Consider the following 14,640-nt stretch of genomic DNA (forward strand, 5'->3'; position numbering starts at 1 on the left):
CAGGCTGGTTCCTACCTCTGTGCCTTTGTCCATGCCGATCTCTGCCCAGAGAACACTTTCCTCTTTTCCTTCTCCCTTCCTTTCAGGCTGTCCTCTCCTCCTGGAAGCCTCCCACCGCCCCCTGTCCCTTTGGCTCTCACATCACCTTCACTCACCTCCTTTGTTTCATGTACTATCTGACAGCAACAGACTATTACCATGAGCTCCTAGCAGGCAGGGCCTGTGTCTGTGGCACTCCTCTGTTCTTCATGCTCTGCCATAAGACCTGGTGTCAGGTAGATGCTGAATGGATCTCTAGTAACAGTGCATTGCAAGTTGGGCGGGTTCTGCAAAGCAGCACTGGGGCCCCAGAGGGGAGAGAGAGGCCCTAGGGGAGCTCTTGAAACCATGTGGGGAGAGAGTTCCAAATGTTGGTAGAGGTAAGCATGGTAAGTTCCTTAGTGCCCAAATCTCCTCCTTTATTTTTTTTTTTTTAATCTCCTCCTTTAAAACAAAATATCCTTTTGTTGTATGACCCCCAAATGGCTGGACCCTCTCTGGCAGCTATATTCTTCTTGCCTATTTGGAAGCAGAATTCCAGCAATCGAATACAACTCTTAAACTAACAAATCCAACTTCACAATATAACACTGATTATGGGGAGACAGAGGAGAAAACAATAGATTCCACATGCCATCAGCTGCAACCCCTTTGGTCCTCCAAAATTCAGCTGTGCCCCCTTATCTGTCTCTTTCACCTCTTCCCTCCAGCAACCCCACCTCTGCCCCTGCCCCAAGACCCTCAACTCTTTGCTCGGGGGAGCCCTGTGGCTCCCTCTCAGGATCGCCAGTTTGCATCCTCACACCCTTGACCCCTACTCAAGAAATACTCCAGCCGGGATGCACCCTCCTCAGAGAGCAATTGGGGAACGCAAATCATCACTCAGTCACAAGTCATTTTCCCCCCTGTCCCACTGAAGACCAGGTATATGTAATCACTGGAGTATAAAATTATATTTCTATGGATCATTCCTAGCAGCTATAAAAGGAACAGAAGGTCTAGAAGGAGAGTAACAGATGCCCACATTGTGCGACTCTTTATTAGAAGCTGTGGAAGCTCCATGTGCACCTAAGAGAGTCAGGTGCGTATCTCCTGCCCCGCCCGTGGGAGGTGTCCCTACAGGAATGGACAGTCTGAGCACACTGAGCCCAAAATGGAAAGATGCTGCCAGCGATTGCTCTCAGCTACCCCCACCACCGCCATGGGCATGGCCTCCCCCTGGAGTGGTGCCAGCCTTGGAAAGCCCCTGGCCCCCAGCCCCCGGCCCCTCAGCACAGCGTCTGTTCCAAGCCTTAGACTTGGAGTCAGAACCCACGCTCACCGATCCTTGAGACTTCCAGAAGGGAGAGAGGAGACAGTTGCGGCCTTGCTGTTACTTTCCAGAGTAAAGGGAACCTGCCAAACAAGAGGTTGGACCACGCCCTGCCTGGCATATTCAGATAAAGAGAAAGCTCACGCCTCTGCAGGGCGGGATTCTGGGGGAAGCCTATCATGAGCTTCTTCACACGTTTCCAAATTTCCCAAGTCCTGCTTTAGGTATCAACGGCTGTGACCATCTAGGACAAAAATAGTTTAAAAGAAGAAAGGGAGGGGGCACCTGGGTGGCTCAGTGGGTTAAAGCCTCTGCCTTCAGCTCAGGTCATGATCCCAGGGCCCTGGGATCGAGCCCCGCATCGGGCTCTCTGCTCTGCAGAGAGCCTGCTTCCTCCTCTCTCTCTGCCTACTTGTGATCTCTGTCTGTCAAATAAATAAATAAAATCTTTAAAAAAAAAAAAAAAAGGAGAAGAAGAAGAAGAAGAAGAAGAAGAAAGGGAGAAGGAGGAAGGAGAGAAATGGTACAGTCTCCCTCCGTCCATCTCTGGAACCCCTGGACAGGAGGAATCCCTTAACCCCCGGACTGCTGCAGGTCTAAGAAGTGCACATTTCTGAGCATCCCTGATGCATCCTTTCCCAGAAAAGTCCAGGGAATTTTAAAAGCCTTCTCCTAAAAGACCCCAGACCTAATGGTTGGTAGGTACTTTTTTCTCATTCTTGTATTATCCAGAAATTGCACTGCTATGGAATGAATAGACCCAGGCTTTTCTCTCACCACTTAAAATCAGTCCCATTCCCTCTCACTGGACAAGCACAATTATTTGTGGAGTATCTACTCATACCCAAGAGTAAAGCAAGTACTGGAATTGGGCATGAGTGGAAAGATTTCCAAAAGAAGTGAGATTTGGCTCCCGCCTGGTAGAGAGGCCCAGAGTCATTAAGGTGACAAATATGAATACAAATAAAACTGTGTGTGTGTATAACAAGCATAGAACACATTCATTTCAGACCATCTCTGAAATGATGGTGTATATCTGTTTATTTCTCTCTCTCTGTCTCTCAAAATATAGTTTTGCCAGTTTCCTATATATATATTTATAGATATATCAAATATATACATTTATTTTCAGTTTCCTGTCTATAGATATGTATATCCTATATATACACATATATGTATATAAGTATTCCTGTATAATCATACACACACAAGGAAACTGAAAATAAATGTATGTATTCAATGTTTTCAGAACAGGAGACTGGAAACCCTGAGTCTATGTTTATTTTTTTATTTAAATTCAATTAGCCAACAAAGAGCACATCATTAGTTTCAGAGGTAGAGTTCAGCTAATCATCAGTTGCATAGAACACTCAGTGCTCATCACATCACGTGCCCTCCTTCATGCCTGTCACCCGGTTACCCCATACCCCCTACACAAGGATCCACATTTATGAGGACCAAAGTTCTGGGCTAGATCTTGAAGGAAGCCATTATTCAATCAACAAAATTCGGGCTGTTAAACCCAGATGGGTAGGGGTGTGCTGGGCCCTTCTCAGCACTGTAGTGCAGGGCTCACTGCACTGGCTTTCCCATGTGGAGCTGGAGGCTCCAGGAAATGGAATGACCTGGTTGGGGCTACAGAGCTATTCAAGGGCAGAGCCTAGTTTGAACCTATCTGGTTCCAGAGCCTGGTCTCGCTTGCCACTTCACCAAGCATTCCTCCCCTCCATCACATGCAAGAGACCTGGTAGGAAGGTGGGGAATGGAAATGAGCAAATAACTAAAGCCCGAGGTCCAGGCTTCATATTCTTTGAAGAAACCTCAAGGATGAAGCCAGCCACTTAAAGGATAATTCTCATTCTGATTTCTGGCATGGGGACACCAAAGAGTCTAATTCACAATCCCTGCTCTCAAAAGGCCCATGATGGAGCTGGGGCAAGGTGTGGACCATAGAGAGATCACTACAGTATTGGGGGCACAGAGCTCTGGTAGAGGCTCATAAACCATGGGGTTCCAGGGAGGCCCCAACCTCGAGTCTCCAGCGTTAAGCTTTAATCCACTTGTTGGATATCTCTGCCCAATCATAAAACCACAGCTTCAATGAAGGGGAAAGAAAGGGGGTTCAGGAAACCCTGGTGATGCAGAGGCAATGCTGAGGTAGCAGGAAGGCCGGGTTCAGGCTTAAATACTCAGTCCCTTCAGTGAAAAGGTCAGCCAAACTTGCACACTCTGTGGATAAAAAGGTCGTCAAAAAGACTGTCTAATTGAACAGACATTCCCTGGATTCAATGTTCCACACCTCAGGCTGTCCTAGAATCTAGTCACAGATACTCCTAAGCAGTCAGCTTTACCCTTCATTTCTGGCAAGACTGCACCGAAGACCAAAAGATGCTGTATTTTGAAAAGCATCACCTCGGTCAAGTTCAAACATAAAACAGTGGGTTCTGCTTTTTGACCTAATCTGAGAATATTTTGTTCTTTAGTAGGAAGGTGAAACATAACCCACTGAACCATGTGGCAGGATGACCCTTGCCCACCAGTCCCATTTCCAGCCAAGAAATCTAGGAAACAGCTATGGGATGACGTGTTCTTCTATGTCTAGTAGAATAAAGTTCATCCTAGACCACAGAGGTGAAAACAAATGCTTTTTTAGCACATTCAGGTCAGAACTGTTTTGTCGGCAGCATTTCCCTAACTGGGCAAAAGAGAAAATTATAAGAACACCTTGCATCTAGAACTAGAAAGGAATCTGACACCATCTCACCCCTCTCCAGACGAAAGAAGCTATAAAAATTCACAACCACAGTGACACTCAGGCCTTGCTGAGTTGGGATGTGGGACAGAAGACTTCACAGGCCCAGGAAGAAGGGATGGTAAGGAAATGTGTTAAAGGGTGAGAGGGTCTAAAGGCTCACACGGGAAACTCTACTGGCCTCTGGATATCCATGCAGAGATATCCCCAAAGCCTGAAAATAGGGGTTTAGACTGTCACAGAGTGTCAGCACTAAGATAGAAAAAAAAACATGAGGCATGCTGTTTGACCTTCTCTGCTCTGTGATCCTCCCTGTGATTCTATACGGCTTGGATTTGATTGTGAAGGTGTTAAGGAGGAACAATTTCAACTTCTCTTCATATCTGTGTGTGTGTGTGTGTGTGTGTGTGTGTGTGTGTGTGTGTGTGTTTGCATCAAGGACAATGCCATGTGCTCACCAAACCCACTGCTCTTCCTCCTGAGTACCCAATTTCCCAGCGCCCCCTCTTTCTTCTCGCGAGGGCCATGTGGAATGTAAGTCAATGGGTTATAAGCAGAAGTGATGTGCATCACCTGTAACCCAGGCCATTAAGAGCAGAAATGCCTTCTTGCCTCTCTCCTGGATGCAGAGGGTCCTGTAGAAATTCTGGGGCCCTTGGGGATAGTGCAGCCACCAAATGGAAGGAGCCATGGTGTCCCTGAAGGCAGCCCACTGAGCATCTGATTGGAGATGCTGAGCTTGCTCTTACAGCAGACAGCCTACCCTGAACAACATAGTCATCTTTTTTTTTTTTCCTTTTTCACTTCAAGATAGTCTTCCATTAACTTAATTCTGATGTCTCCTTCAGGATCACCAGTTACCAGTTATCAGGATGCCGAATCTCTATTCTCTAAATTTTTCATTTTTCCTCTCATTAGTCTTATTATTGACACTTTCCTTGCATTCTGACAGTCTGTCATTACTTCCCCCTTCACCAACGTTAATTCTGTGAACGAGTGTGTGTCTCATGATAGCATGGGACATATTATCTGTGGCACCCTTTCCTTTATGTCCAGTTTCCCCTCAGCCCCTTCAGGCTAGGCTGTCCTCTCCTATTTCTTAGAAGCTGTGTCTTTTTGTACTGTACAGAGGAAACCAAGTCACGTTCCAACTCTTTTCTTGTGATTCCTATAGCAGATTATTACAAGAAGCACGTGCTTCTTTCAAGTGTCCCAGATCATCTGTATTCCTCTGAAGTGCTGTTTCTCAAGACACTTCTAATTGCTTTTCCCTTCCCTTTATTCTCAAATAAGATGAAATCGAGTCCCCTAAGATACAATACATAGGGAAAATAGTTTCTAGTAAAAGGTGATGAGGAAACCACAGGTTTGCTGGAAATAGATGTGGTGTACATACAATGAATAGTGACTTTTAATACCATGTGGCAATTTCTGTACTAGCGGACCACAGCAATTACTTTAATAATCAGTTCACATAAGATCAAAGATATAAAAGGACAATTATCAAGGAAAACAACCCAATCCTGCATCTAGGTTATAAAATGGGTACTCCTTCAATCAAACTCATTTCTAGGCAATGGGTCTCTTAACATCAGACTTGAGGACATAAATAGGTGAATCCACAAATCTTAAAATAGGACCTCCTGCTTCATAATTTCCTGAGATCCCATAAAACTACTGATAAGATTTAGGAAGAAGGGAATGAAAGATAAGCATCATGGCAATATCAGATCCTGGACACTCAGTCAGCTTCACTCCCAGGATACCTCCTACTTGAAGAAATGACATGGGAAGCTAGTCATACAGATGAACACAAGGAAGACTTTTGAGTCAAGCCTCAAGTGAAGGCAGAAAGATACAAGCCCAGGTATTGATTTGACAGTGAGGGGTGAAAATAAACATTGGCATCACTGTATTTCTTCAAATCTAAGACACCACTGGTTGATATGCTGTTATTTTAGGTATTACTAGAAGAGGAAAACCACTGCCAGTTGTAATTGTATGTCATCATTAATTGGAAGACACATCCCAATTTCAGAGATGCTGACATGTAGGGAAAATGTGTACCTTAGAATTAAGGAAGTATGGGGGGCCTGGTTGCGTCAGTGGGTTAAGCGTTTGTCTTGCTCGGGTCATGACCCCAGGGTCCTGGGATTGAGCCCCGCATCGGGCTCCCTGCTCATCAGGAAGCCTGCTTCTCCCTCTCCCTCTCCCACTGCTTGTGTTCCCTCTCTCACTGTGTCTCTTTCTGTCAAAAAAATAAAATCTTTAAAAAAAAAAAAAAGAATTGAGGAAGTATGGAAACCCAACTTAGAAGCTAGGTCACCAACTTTGGGACTGCTCTTCACATATGGTGGCAGGTCATCTACCGGGTCAGGAAGCCAAGCTATGGGACAGGAGAAAGAGGCCATGAGGCTTTAGAAGAGGCCCGTGAACCCTGACCCAGGGTTTTGGGGCAGACGAGGTTTGTTGGCTGCCAGTCCTGCTTCCACCAGGCAGTGATCCTATATTGGTGACCACAAGACAGACTGATGTGCCCAACTGCCAAACATATTTCACTTCGCACACACCCATGTCCTTCTGAGGAAGCATCTTCCTCCTTCGTGAAACAGAAGGATCATGTCCTAAGGCTAGACCAGACTAGGATGAGAAGGCCAAAGCTTAAGAGACAAGATGAGACAAACATGGAGATGAACCCAGCCCCTGGATTTCTGATTCACTGAGTGGATGAAAACCACTGTGGCTGGAAGCGTTCTCCAGAGGGCCTAGCACACAGTAGGTGCTCAACAAATGCTAGTTCCCATCTCCTATATCCTCTCTTTCAGAAACCTCCCAGATTTGCCATGGAGATCTGCATTTTCTCAACTGAGAGTAGACAGATTTGAGGCAAAGAGGGAAAATTAACAATTATTGAAGGGGTGGGCGGAGTGGTAAATAACTCAGTAGAAGCCCAAAGCTGTTTCCCTATACCCAGGGAGCTGGCTCCACCATACAGCCTTGTGGCTAAGAATCCAGGTTCTGGAAAGCATTAAGGGCCCTGGATCAAATCCAGCTCTGCATCTGTCTAACTGTGTGTACTTGGCAAATTAATTAATTTCTCTAAACCTCAGTTTCTTGATCTGTACAATGGTGAGAGGAATAGAATCTCCTCAAAGGATTATATAAAATAAGATATGAAAGCACAGGGCCTAGTAAATAATGTGAGCTCAGTAAATGTTAGGTGCTACTATTAAATCATTCTTCCTGTGGTCTATTGACATTATAACAACTGAATTTTTAAAATTGCCGTCTGGATTCCATCTTGCCAGCAAGCATATATTTGATGGCTCACTGCCCCATCAAATGTTCTCAAGGGAATGTCAATGCATCTGTGAAACTCAGCTTAATAAAATTAGGCAGGTTATATTTGCTACTGAATTTCTGTACTAAAGACACAGGTAGATTTTGGGTCAATGGGCAGTTCTAAATGGTGGGTTCCACTTCTCCATCGAGCAGGTAAATCTAGAGATTCCAGTGATGTTACGATGCTCCTTGCATCACAGACAAGACTGCTTGGACTGGTTACAGGTTTTTCCAGCTAATTCCCTGACCTCCCTGACCTGGCTATTTATTACAGGCACAGAAAGCTGTGCCCACCGATCTGATATGCTTGTGCCTTGGGAAGGGAGGACTTCGGGCCCTTGCTGGCAGTCGAGCTTAGAATCCAAAGAAAGGGGTGAGGTTTTCAATCTGGGAAAAATAAAAGTGGCAAAGGATTGGAAGCCGAGGCAGAAAATCTTGGAGGGCATAAAGAGAACAAATATAGGGGGAGAGCCCACTCCTCGTCACTCAAAACAAAGGCATTTAAAGCAAATTAAGCAAAGTTTCACAAATGGTTAGTAAATAAATGGAATGTATGAGCCCAAGACATGATCCATACTGAGAGTGTAGGAAGCCACACTAAACATTCACCTGAAAACGTCTTTGATAAGAAACACCCATAGGCATTTAGCCTGGACAAGCTGTCTCATGGAAAAGTACACCTATATAGTGTTAAGTGAAAAAGACTTCGGGGCAGAGTAAATAATAGCTGGGGGTCCCCCAACCTCCCGACACTATAGGGCAGAGGCAGGACAGCTGCACACCCTCCATCTTTGCCTTCTTTGTGCCCAGCCTCTCTGGGAAGTGGGACAAAGGCCTGATGCCATCTCTCTCCTACCCCTGTGAACCCTCTATAATTTCAGAAACGTATTACATAATTTCAGAAGTGTTATGATATGGCAAAGCACGCAGATTCTGGTGAAGACTGCCTGATTTGTATCCTAGGTTCACCTCTACTAGTTGTGAGATTTTAGGCAAGTTACTGAACCACCCCATGCCTCCTCATCCGTAAAGTGGGGACGGTAATTATGGTAGCAACCCCAAAAGGTTGTTGCCGTCAAATGGATCTGTCCATGAAAACACACAGGACAGTATCTGTCACAGGAGACACATTCAATGATGCTGCTATTACCTGGTGGCTGTCAGCAGCATGAGTGAATCCAAACACCAAGCTGGACCAGCTGAGCATGCAGCTTAGAAGCATGGGAACATTCCAGTGGGGTCTGTCGTGGGTTGAACAGGGGCACCTCAAAAAATATGTCCATGGCTTAACTCCCAGAACCTGAGAATGTGACCTTATTTGGAAAAAGGATCTTGAACAATGAAATTAAGAATCTCAGGATGAAGTCATCCTCAATTATCCAGGGGGGCCCCTGGATAATTCACTTATCCCTTATGAGACACACAGATGAGATGGCCACATGAAGACAGGCAGATATGGAAGTGATGCAGCCACAAATCAAGGAAGACCCAGAAGCTGCCAGAAGCTGGAAGAACCAAGGAAGGATTCTCCCTTACAGCCTTTGGAGGGAGCACAGCCCTGCTGACACATTTTTTGCACCTCTGGCTTCTAGATGTATCTCAGGGCTACTCCAACCTTAATATGCATACTAACTGCCCGAGGATCTTGCTAATTTACAGGTTCTGATTTGGCAGGGGTGGAGTGAGGCCTGAGATTCTGCATTTCTCAGAAGCTCCTAAGTGATGCGGTTGCTGATGGTCCACAGACCATGCTTTGAGTAGCAAGGGTTTAAGAGCATATTGTCACCAACAGCAGCGTGATGACAAAGGGGATGCCTGGAACAAAGGGACAGAAGTTATAGATCCAAACAGCCACTGTGACAGTAGAGGAGCCCCCCCTTTCAGCTGGAGGATAAAGGGCAGAAGCAAGTCACTGAGCTCTGCTGGCATGTCTCCCTAGACTCGGTCGATGCTTCTGAATTGAACAGCAGCTCACTGGGGCAGCACTAATGGGTTCTGACTGCTCCCGTTCATCAGTCTCTAACAGGGTCAACCAAGAAGTGGTCTCATCCTTTTGGATGAAGAGAAAAAAAAGACAAAAGCAAAATATGATTTCCTCATTCCTGGCTTATGGAGGGCCCAGAATAATTCCTAGTAGAATGGAAACTTTGGTGATAGAATCCCAGTTTCCTAATTTTAATGAACTTGGTGGAGATTTACATGTCAGCATTTTGCCCTATATTTTTTAAAGATTTTGTTTATGTATTAATTTGAGATTGAGAGAAAGAGAGTTGGGGGAACAAAGGGAGAGGGACAAGCAGACTGCATACTGAGCACAGAGCCCAACATGGGGCTTCATCCATGACCCTGAGATAATGACCTGAGCTGAAATCAACAGTCAGGCACTTAACTAACTGAGCCACGCAGGCACCTCTGCCTTATTGTTTTTATGGAGTGAAAAATGCTTGGTCCGAAAAGGGGATGAGAACTTGCCAGTAATGTAGCCTGGGCTCCTATGTGTGTTGATACTGAGAAGCTCAGGAGGGTCAGCAAGAGAGGAGAGGCCACTGGTAGGTCCCAGGATGAGGCTGGGTGTGGAGCAGCTTACCCACTAAAACAGCCTGGGTTTAAGGAAAAAAAAAAAAAAAAAAAGCTCTTCCACCAAGTCCAACATAGGAATGGGCAGAAGGTACAGATGTTCCCTGGGCCCATGTTTTTCTTTGTAACAAGGCTTCTTGTTACAAAGAAAAACAAGAAGCCTTGTTACAAAGAAAAGCACTAGCCCAAGAGAGTTACTTATGCTAGGCCAATCCACCAAAGCAGGGCTCACTACCTAACCTAACTGCAGTTTCAACCTCCCCCAGGAAATGTTATCTTAACTGGCCAGTCAGGAATTTTCTGGTCAGCGCCAGTGATGTAATCTGTCACATGACCCTCATCGGTCAGGAAGGAAGATGAAGTCATCCACCTAATAAGACCCCCTGCTCTGTCCCCTAAGGCAATGTGACCGTCCCAAAACAATCTTTTCTAGTCTTTTGCTAGTTGTCTCACCCCTGTTTTGCCTGTAACACCCTTCCATGATGTACAGCTCCTCCAAACTCCTTTCTGTTTGCTAAATGGGATGTTGCCCGATTCATGAATCACTGAATAAAGCCAAGTTGATCTTTATATTTACTCAGATGAATTTTGTTTCTAACAGCCTGAATTCTCACTACTTTCATTTCCCACTGATCTCTTTCGCTAGCACCCCTCCTGCAATCCAATCTATATACACGGTTTTATCTAAAACGCTTCACAAGACCACCCAAGACTCCCCACTGTCTGTAGCTAAGATAGCCACGAGGCTTTAGATCACGTACCAATTCCAGTGGATTTGTGGCACTGACTTAAGAGAGCGTGAGTCCTCCTCTGCATTCAATCTGAAAGGAGGAGATTGATTTTCTGGGTCAGCCACGGGCTCAGGGCACCGGGAGGGGCACAACGCCATTTCTTCCCGAACAACAGGATGAAGTCATCCTGGCTCTCAAGCTACTCAAGCCAACAGTTCCCCCCAGTCTTCCTCTGCATGAAATGCCCACCCCAGACAGACAGGACCACCCTCTACCTCACATCAGCCCCCAGCTCTCCTCTTCCCTTGGTCAAGGTCTCTCTATGCTCCAGCGCCTGATTCTTCTCCTCTTCTTGGCTCTGGCACCTCTCATTTGCCACCAAACTGCCATCTTTTCCTGCTACCACTCATCCCTGTATATGAGTCAGGACAAAAATGATTAATGCATGAGTGTTCCCAGCTTCTCCCCTCCCCACAGCCTCTTCTCCCTAAACTCCCAAGAAGGGCTCGCCTGGCCTCATTGGCTCTTTTGGGCTTCGTGAGGTAGAATCAACAGGGAAGGGAGCTGGGAGAGAAAGAGAGGAGGGACCTTCAAGGAAGCTGGTGGGTTTTTAAGGTCTTGTGTTGAGAAAGGAGCAGCAATATGAGGTGTGGGGGCCACGGGCCACAGAGAAAGGTAGATTTATAGGAGTTTCTGTGGTCTACAGATGCCCCATGTCACAGTCAAGAAATGCAAAACCATGAGTTATCATAAAAGGCTTCTGATTATTTATATCTGTCCTTGAGGTCACAGTCGCGCACTCATGCTGACCCTCATGGGACATGGCTGCGTAAGTATCCCCTTTATGCCTCCCCTGCTCTTTCCCCATATGGCTTGAGGGGCCATTCCTGAGCCTGTCTTCCGGGGTTTGGGGCAGACCCCAGAGTGGCAGAGTCACGGTGGCCCTGAATGCTCCCCAACATCTTCACTCCACAGATTCAGAGTCTGAAGCCCAAAGAAAGGGGGGTCGGTAACCCCTCAAATTCCACTGCAGATAAAATGCCTGTGTGGGTGGCCTGTCCCAAGCTGACAGCACAGCGTCACTGCCAGTCCCCCTTCCCTTCCTTCCTCCTTCAAGTGGAGGTAGCCTAGTAAGAGGATTGCAAACCAATCCGGTTTGATGGGTACTGATTGAAGACACGCTAGGAAAGTGTGCCTTGTATGAAAATACATTAAACATTCCAGAGAAGCATGCTATGGACACTGACCTGCTGTGAATTATTTTATGATGGGAATCATAATTTTGCACAAATAGTAATCATCCCAGATCATGGGTGAGACACTTACCCCTTTGCCTTTGGGTTCAGCTCTCCAGTCACAGGTATGACCCATCTCCTATTTCCAATTTCTCATCTTTTCCTACCCTTGTACTTTCCCTGCTCCCCTCATCCACAAACACCATCCCTGAAGGCTTGCATCATCTTCCCTGCATAGAGGCAAGTCCAGTGCAGAACATGCTAGGTGCACCTTGGGAATGTTTATTTCTGATGATGGGAGCAGGGGGTCTCATTAAAGACCATTCTGACCTTATTGGCCTGACGTGCCCATTGGCTCTCACTGAATGTCAGTGTTAAGGGGACTTTGGAAGCAACCTGGCCTGGGTTGCTCCCAGCGAATAATTCCTCAGCCCTCCCTGTTGACCATGGCAGGCTCCATGTCAGCTGGCTTCCTGCAGGGTTGGGGGCAATAGGAAGCACCAACCCAAGATGGAAGGAAGATGCCAGGGCATTTCTTCCCTTCCTCTCTGCTTCACGTGGCATCTCCTCCATGGCCCCTGTTCCCACCTGAGAGGCCACCATGTTCCACAGGGTTAGTGGCCCTGGCCCCAGGGCTGGGATAGTACCACTTTCCCACATTTTCCCTCCAGCCTCCTTCCTGGCAGAAGTGACCAACGGGGGCTAATCTCTGGGCTACCTCCCCGTGATCTGCTTCACCTTCTCCATTACCTGTGTAAATGTCCTGTGTTACATGCCCTCTGCTTAGATCCTTAGAGAAGTTTCTATTTTCCCTGTTAGAGCCTGACTGATACACGGCCCAACTCCCTACCTCCCTTCATCAAACCTGTGAGAAAACTGAAGCCAAGAAAGTGTGATTCATCCAAAGAAAGACTCAGGGATACTTTGTGGTCAGTGTCTGGCCTGGCCTTCCTGGCTCTGCCTTCCTCATCTCTGCAGAAAATGTCAGGGAATGCTTTATTTTCACCTTTAAGTCAAAAGAGTTGCAAATCATTGAGATCAACAAGTTTGCAAGATGTGAATTCTAAGGCATAACCACAGTCCTTTCACATGCCCTCTGGATGTGAGGAGTGATTCAAACCTTTCCTCTGAGGGATGGAGTCACATCAATTAGAGTAGCCAGGTTGTGACCACCGCCAGTCACCCTGGGCTTCTGTGCCTCAGTTTCTACATCTCAGGAAACAAAAGTACCACAAAATTATCCTTTCCAGAAGCATTTAAACAGTCCTCTTAATATTTGCAGCAAAATTCAACTCCTTAGATTTTGGACCAGATGGATTCTCAACTCTGCAAAGTAGGTTTAATTTAATAGTTATTTAAATGCACCACATATTTTAAACACACAGTGCTTCTGCTAATTAACACTTCATAATTTCTCAGGAGTCCCATAGGCAGTTGCTACTATTTGTAACTGGTGAAAGATGTTTCAAGAAAATGAGTCCTATTCCCTTCTTGAATTGCAGTCCTGGGTTAGTGTATGTGGAGGATATTGTCTCTTCCACCTCATGGAAACAAAGTGGTAGGAGATGACAAGGGCAACTCCCCCAGGGCTGAGTGACAGGGACATGTGAGCAGAGCATCACCTCGGACGCTTTAAACACCGATCCTCTGCAAAGGGCCATTAAGCCCAGGTTGATTACATAGACACACATAAGCTCAACAGCGACCTAGTAAGACCTGGACATATGCACGCATGCACGCATGCACGCACGCGCGCGCGCGCACACACACACACACACACACACACACACAAACACAGAGCACCTGTAAGGAAAAGCCAGTTGCCAGGGCAAGATGACCCCAGTCTGCATGAATCTGACAGGCAAGGCAAATGAAGCCACAGGTGCAGAGTGGGTGCTTGTGGCACTCGGCCCCCAGATCTCATCAGGCTGCCTAAACATCCTCATCCACCCTTCTGTGCCGGAAGTTCAATCATTCAGAGGTTTCTTAGACTAATGTCTCTTCCCTTTAAAGGCCAGGACTCCTGGAGGAGTTGACCAAATACTTGTTAGTCTCTTCCTACATTGGTGTGACCTCATGAGACAGCTGTCTTCCTGGAGCTTTGCAGACCTCAGGGGCTGATGGGTCAGGAAACCTGTAAGGAACATGCAACACTTAGGGGGATGCACTGGGAAGATGCAGGCTGCCTTACTTTATTGTACCAGGGACCCTGCGCACCTGAGGAGTCAAGGAAAGGCATTTTTAGAGGTTGATGGGGCCCCAACGGGGGAGGAGAGAGCATCTACTTGCCCAGGGTTCTGCCTAGGATGACCCTATCTGCACCTGCTCCCACTCTCCACACCCACTACGACCTTGGTATTGCTTCTTCTTTGGGGGAAGAAGGAGACATGAACAAAAGGTTGACAATTAGGGAGAAGAGACTGAGTGTGACTGGGGAAAAGCTCATTGTGTGGAACTTATTTTCTGGAAATTCTAAAAATAACAAAGGACTAGAATAGGCTTTCACTTGTCACTAAACTGGATGTTCTAAGAGGGAAGGGCCTTGTCTGATTTTGTTCAGTGCTGTATCCCCAGCATCTAGAATAGTGCCTGAGAGATGGGAGAGGCCCCACAGGAACTGGCTGAATGAATGAGGTGGTACAGACCAGCATG

The 14,640-nt window shown here is 46.5% G+C and overlaps 1 protein-coding gene across 2 annotated transcripts in view; it reads right to left on the bottom strand.

Moving 5' to 3' along the window:
- ADD2 (adducin 2) overlaps positions 1-14,640 on the bottom strand; it is a 103,827-nt gene that overhangs the window by 50,069 nt on the left and 39,118 nt on the right. Inside the window, exon 1 of one of the 2 annotated variants that reach the window (XM_032352388.1) lies at positions 1,361-1,437. The exons of the other annotated variant lie outside the window; for it this stretch is intronic. The gene's annotated coding sequence lies outside the window, so the exon portion shown is untranslated. Of the gene's footprint in view, positions 1-1,360; positions 1,438-14,640 lie in introns of those variants that run through there. 2 annotated transcript variants of the gene reach the window in all.

Source organism: Mustela erminea, chromosome 7 (assembly GCF_009829155.1).
Source record: "Mustela erminea isolate mMusErm1 chromosome 7, mMusErm1.Pri, whole genome shotgun sequence".
In the NCBI taxonomy this organism is placed as follows: Eukaryota; Metazoa; Chordata; class Mammalia; order Carnivora; family Mustelidae; genus Mustela; species Mustela erminea.